Raw genomic sequence first — 7422 nt, 5'->3', positions numbered from 1 at the left:
GCCACTAAGACAATGAAGCCCAATAAAGGATGTAGTTTCATAGAGAGGGACACCTTGAACATCTGTGAAGAAGCAACTAGCACATAAACAACAAGAAATCACATAGACACAACAGTAGAATCAGTGGAGGAGATAAAATACGAAAAAGATGATGGAGAGCAATGGCGAGAGAGTACTAAAGTCATCTTGTATGGACGACCTTGTCATCTGCATGGTGCATAATCTCTGAGGCTCCATGCTGATGGGGTGCACAGGGAAGGAGCGACAGATACCGGTCAGTAGAGGATTTATTCCTGGAAAGTCTGGCGGAGCATTAACCCCTAAATCACCACATATCAGTGATAAACACACATCCTGAGTTGATTTACATAATGTAGAGAACATTTTATTTAATCACATCAAGGACACGCATTTAAATACAGAGCCTTACTGCATTTTCTTCCTCCTCTTTCACTCCTGCTCATATTTTATTCCCCATTAGATGGTAAAAGAGGCCTCAAAGAAGAGAAAAACTTTCATTTCTTGAAGCTCAGTAGCGATCAAATGTTTTGACACATTATGTCCTTATTGTTGTATTTTAGTAGCATATGATCAGGCTTAAAAATCAAGAAAAATTCCCTTCACAACTTTATGAGCACTTGTCTTTGCAGCTGAAATTTCTTGAAATGCTCTCCTTCCCTGTATCTGCTAGGGAATCTAGGCAGTCAACTCACTAGATTTTACATTTCTGACATTTTGCTCTTCACTTAATAGTTAGTGGTGAGTGAGAACGTGGGAAGACATGTGACACAGCTCACATTATAAACTGAAACTAGGGTGGCACTGGTACATTCCTTTAATTATGTGGAATAATACACTGCTGATTGTTTTTAAATTGAAGTTCTTACTGTGACACATATGCAGACACACCCGGAGAGTTGGACGCATACTCAGTCCCTTTCCTTTTATTGTCTCCAGACCAGTCAGTGTCTAAATATATCTTGATGTGCCAGTCATCGATTGATAACAAGCTCTCCACCCACCTCTCAGAGAGGATTGTAGCTAACATAGAAATGCTTTTGCTGTTAGTGGGTGGAAATTGTTGAAACCTCACAGCTGTATATGGAAACTGACAGAAAAAACCCCCTCCATGTCATACACCAGGCATAGCGATACTGAATATATCAGAGTGTAGACAGAGACAGGAACAAAGTGCCGTGGAGACAAAGTGAAGGCGGTAGGATCAGTGAAGCAGCGTAGAGTGAATTTACAGAGGGACTTTGTGCCAACATTTCCCCTCTAATAAAGAGCACATTCTCCCTCTGCCTCTCACTGCAGGCTTACAGAGACCAGCTTTATTGGTTCATATCTGACTGACTGCTGAAGCCACAGGGGGAGTATGTGTGTATATATGTGTATGTGCGTGTGTGTGTGTGTGAGAAATAAGTGGTCAGCATTCACACAATATTAAACCCTCACAATTTTGAACCTTTCGTACAAAGAGGAGAGAAAAGAGGCGAAGGAGAGGAGGGAGCAAAAAATATATACTAAATATATTCACCAAATAAATACTTCAGTTAGTATCGGCGTTGACATAATAAGGACAGAGGAGGTGAAACTGGCTAAATTTAAGATTTGGGCTAAGGAATATCTCCCTTAATTCCCTAGGTGACTTCCTAGTGTGAGATTGGTTTAATTAGGCAGGTATCTGAAGATTTGCAGGAGGTTTATCATGCCAGTCAACTTGGCTGTTTTGACTGACAACCAATGGGGAAACACACACACACATACACACACACACACATGCCCCTACCTGTGCTGCGCTGTTTGTGGTGTGTTTGTCCTCTGTGTCACTGTAGACGCCTGATGGCAGTTCCATAACCTGAGTGACAAAAAGATGGACAGACAATCAACACCTGGTTTTTGTCAGTTTTGAGGTTAGTATGTGGAAAATTTACTTCTGCTTCTCCTGTTTCCTGCTGTATCTGATTACTCACTCTGGACAGTGTTTTTAGCTTTTTTGGGCAACACTTTTCCCTAATTTTATACTAATTTATTGGAAATTGTCTGTGTAATTTGCCACTGTGTAACAGTTAATTTTTACAGTAAGGGTGGTGCAATTTGGCACAAATTTAAAAAAAAAAAAAAGAAAAAAAGTGACAGTTCTTTAACTGACAGAAAATACTCGGTTTTGTGTGTCAAACTAGATATCAGTATATTTGACTATAATGAGCAAATTTGTCCTATATTGCCAAATACATTTAACATTTACACAGAAGCTACTTTTAGAAGTTGAAAAGAAATCCTATAAATTAGTAGGAAAGTAAGTAAAGTGTTACCAAAATTGTTCATAGATGCTCAGTCAGTATAACATTTTTAAGAAACAACCTCATATGCTAATATATTGTTTGACACATGAAACTAAACACTGAAAAATATGTTTTTAAGAATTGTTAAGAATCAAATGTACTTAATATTTTTATTAATAATAATATACAACATATGAATCCACATATAAACCATCTTTTTTCAAATTTTCTTCTTATTTGTACCAAATTGTACCAAAATTTTTTGCAAAATAACCTAAAATTTAACAGTTACACTGAAAATTTCCAGGAAATCAGTATATAATTAAGGGAGCTGTAAAATAAATTGTCTTTTGATATCAAGCTTCCTGTCACACTTTCTTTTCCTGCATTCTTCTTTAGCAGGCTGATCTGCTTTTTTCCAATTATCAGCACTGGAGTGGAGGAGGGGCAGTACCAGTGTAATATTTGTGTAAGTGTGTGTGTAGTTAATAATGTACATACACCTCCAATAGTGATATGTTAATTTTTAACAGGGGGGATGGCCCAAATGGAGGGTTAGGGTTTGGGTTACCCTAACTCTAGGACTGCAGGATTATCATAAAGACCTAATCTAATTCTTGACATTATAATTGCAATTATAATTTTGATTTAATAGAACTGCTATTAGGCAAATACATATTTTGTGTAGGTCTATTTTCTTACTGGATGTGGACATTAAGCATTTTAATTATTCTTATTTTTTGAAACACACCATAGTTTTGACAGTATAAACTTTACCTCGAATTATGTAAATGTAGCAGTGAGTGCGATGAGGTCAGTGCAGGTTAATTTTCTCGGTCACACTATCTTCTCCAAACATCTATAGTAAAAACTATATCTGTAGTCATGTCTCCCCTAAAATATTTTGTTACAGAGGTGGCTTGATCTGGGGTGTATTTTCAGCAGCACAGATGCTACTGAATGATCATAGTTGAGTATTTATAGTATATAGTTTAGAAAATATTATAGATCCAAGATGAAATTGACAGAAAAGTGGGACTGAGAAAAAAAGACGCAATTACAAATCCGTCTGATACTTCAGCACCACGGACAGCGCCATCGATTTATCAATACTCAGCACAGTTAGGCTACTGATATTTCAGAGCCATGGCCATAGATTCTAACTTGCAAAAACCTCAGTCAGATAAAGGATCAATGAGTCTGGCAGACTAGACTAACTTATTCAACTTGACAACCCTTCTGCACCTGCACTCTCTCTGCTACAAGGGGATGGAGAGGGGGGATGACAGGTTAATGAGGGGGATGCATTTTGGTCAATTTGCTAACAAGAGGAATGGCATCGCCCCTCAAATCGCCTACTGTGCACCTCCCTCCTCTGTATTGCTCCCGAAACCGATGTGCAACCATGAGGAAAATTAATTTCTTATTACATGACCCTCCTCCCTAACCTGCTCTGTACCTCCCTTTTCTGCCTGTTTTTCCCGTAACAGCTTCCATCTTCGCTACATGTACACACAAAACACATTCTCCTTACTCCATTTATCAACAACCATTTTCGTTTTCTGCTCCAGCTTGATTCATTTCTATCTTTAACCTCCATTACTATTCACCTGCTGTCTCACACAGCTGCATACATCAAACTAGCTTTAAAACCCTCTTTTCCAGAGAGCCGGCTGGCTTTATGCGCCGCATCTCTGATGGAATTTGCAGGCTGTCAGGAGACTGGAGCAGGAAAGTCAAATGCCAATCTGGAAAGTGTGTCCTTTCTACAGGAGCAGATTTAGGATTTTCCCCAGGCACATACACACTGATTGGATCTTTTGGTGTGTGTTACATACTGCATGCAGATGATATACATACAAGAACACGCAGATGAGCTTACCGAAGACATACCTGGTTTTTCTTTGCTGCATTTAGTCCTGCAAATTCCCAAACCACCAGCGTTTTTCCAACAATCACTTCTACCACAAGATAATAAAGCTTTCACAAAGATGCTCCTAGTTATCAGCTCATGTTTCTTCATTGTTCTGACAGATAAATACTAATGCTTTCAATGCTAATATGATTCCAAATTGCGAAACCTTTCTTATCTAATGCACAGAAGTCACTCAGTTTATAAACTGACTAGGTATGCCAACTACAAACCTTTTGCACATTTTGATGCCTAAAGGGGGTTTGTTTTTAATACACAAAAGATAAATTTTGGCTGAAGTATCAGTCTAACAGTGGAAACATTGTAAAAAATTCAGAAGCTGTTTTTATTCAGACATGTAAGCTTTCACCTGGGCTAAAAAGTACACTTAACATCCGGTATAGAGTAAAAAAAAACTGTGTGGCCAAACAGGATTCAGTGTGAAAATAGACAATGCAATAAACACAGCAGGACTTGAGCGGTATATTGATTGGAAGTCATCTTGAGGACAAGCCAGGGTGGGAACTATCCATTGGCACAATTACTATACCGAGTTTCCCACTTCACTACAGGGACTTTATCTTCTTCTGTTAACACAAACACGATTCTCTGTCTCCCCTCCATTTCTTCATTGCACCTGTCTATCCAACTGAATCCCTTTCAGTCTCTCTTCCATCATTTTTCACTCCTTTCCTTGTGTACTGCGTGCATTTTTCTGCTTGTTTCTCTCCTCACATCCATTTTCCCCTCTTTTGCTCTGTTCATCATAAACCTAGTCCCATTAATCAACCCTGTTGGTTGGCTCTTGGCAGCGTGCCATGACACTCCCCTCAGGGAGCAGAACTCACCCACCCTCCTTCCACCTTCACCATCTCCCCATATATCTCAGCATTAGAAACTGAACTGTCTTCTTCTGCCTGAACATATCTGTCTGAGGAGTCTCTGCCATGACACCAACTACACTTCTGAAGATCACTGAGGCATCCAGTTGCAAAGTATGTTTTCCTGCAGTTAGTTGTGTTGCCATTGTGATGCCCTGAAACGTGCACATCTACTGCATATCTATCCTTCGGTAAATGCTATTAATATCATCATCTGGATGTTCCAACAGCTTTCAGTTTAAAAACAAGGAAGTTCATTCTTGTCTGTGTAGTTCAGTGAGTTGACTGTGGCATTAAACCCATCACTTACAATACAACCTGCTTTGGAAATGTTCACCAAATGCCAAGTGGAGGGCAGCAGAAGAAACGCCAACCAAAATTCACAAAGCTTACTCCCAGATTCCACGCATGCAAACATTATATACATCATATGCAGAAGCATGCACAGTTATCTGTACGCATATACACACATTCACATGCTCACTCGCATTCATTACCATAATCGTTGACATACATCTGCGACTGGTTTAATTACTCACAGTAATTAGCCAAAGGCAGGAGCTACCAGCGATGCTCTTCTCTCTATGTCTCACCTCTCTCTTCCTCTGTCTGGATCTTTCTCTCTCCCTCCCTGTGTATGTCAACTAGCATGCCACTGCACACTCCTGCGGACCAGTGACTTGCATGACTTGGGCGGCTTGAAGGGTTTATTCCCACAATAAAGTCACCCTTTGAACTCTGCACCTTCCCCGTTTTAAATCTACTCTCCCTCAGCTGTGACTTTGTTTTTCAAATCCTCACCCACACTCTGTTTTGGGATTTTTTTTTTCTTTCATACTCGATTCACATCTATCCAAACAAACCCGTTTCTTCCCTCTGTGTTCAGTCGGCTAATTGAATTTGCAGCTGACTTTTAATTAACAGCAGGGCTGATTTGCATAAAGTTGGATAATTTGCATATGGTCGACTGCCCCTCCCCCCTACATGTCTGAGTGCCTGGCACAGAGCCAAGAGCAGGGGTGGAAAATGACATCGGAGAGAGAAAGAAATAAGGAGGAAGGAAAGGGACGGATGAAGGAGGAGAAGGTGAGGTGTCTGCCAACAAAGGAGAAGAGAGGCAGCAGATGGGGGAAGGAGGAGACAAATGGGGGCAAAAAACAACAACAGGAGATTGGGAAGTAAGCAAGGTAGACAATACACAGTTACACAAAGGCACACACACACACACACACACACACACACACACACACACCAATATCTCCACAGATTTTGCAATCAAGCTAGCTGATTAATAAATCAAAGGGGAAAAAGAACGTGATGCATGCTAAGTAGTTATACTCGTCTTACAAACAGGTGCTAATTGGTGACACATTGGCTCTCTGCAGAAGAGTGGGGCAGACTCACTAACAATATGTGGCAATGAGGTGCGATGCAACGCGTTTGTCGACTACCACCGTGGCCACGTCATGCAGAGGCAGGGGGGGCACTACATGAGAGCATGCAACTCAAAATGTCGGTGGAAAAAAGCCAATTCAAACACTGTGTAAGAGACATACAAAACTTAGCTTACAGTTTTGCATTAAATACGACAATTCACATCTAAGCACTCCCCTGATACACTACTGTAACCACATGCATGCATATTCATGCAGGCATTCATTAACCAGGATGAGTATTTGTCAAAATGCTTCCTGTTCAGAGGGCTCGCTCTGCTTTGATAGGTCCCATCCATCACAATGTGCCATGTCTGACCAATGAGCATGCCCATATCTGTTAATGCCCATCCCATAATGCCTGGTAGAATGGTCTATTTAATAATACTGCATGTGGGTGTTTGACACACTTGAATCTGCCAGCAGAGTGGCAGAGATGTTAAGGTGTCGCAAGCATCAAAACAGCTGGCACGCAGCAAGTTGATATACTTGTGTGTGTAAGACTCAACATGCATTCAAGCCGATATATCACCACCACAATCTGCAGAACATAAAAGTCTGAAATATTCAAACATTAATTCATTACTCTACACATGCTCGTACACAAACACACAGCCTGTAAACAAACACCGTGTTTACCAAAACAGATTCTTTCTCTCTGAGTTGCCTGACTTCGTTAGTATCTAGAGAGAATGCAGATCATTAATAAATGTCATTAAGGCAGGCGGTGGAGCGCTGGGTGGCTGCCAACAGGATGACTGCTGGGTGGCGTGCAGGGTGGGGACGAGCCACGGCCAGCGAGGGTAGAGATGCAGCTGCTTGTCTCCTGTTTGCTCCTGCGGAGATAGAGGGAGAACAGAAGTAGGAGAATGTGGGGGGTCTAAACTTATCGGTTGAGGCTACATCTT

This window comes from Thunnus thynnus, chromosome 17 (genome assembly GCF_963924715.1).
Source record: "Thunnus thynnus chromosome 17, fThuThy2.1, whole genome shotgun sequence".
Classification (NCBI taxonomy): domain Eukaryota; kingdom Metazoa; phylum Chordata; class Actinopteri; order Scombriformes; family Scombridae; genus Thunnus; species Thunnus thynnus.
This window is presented reverse-complemented; position numbering follows the sequence as displayed.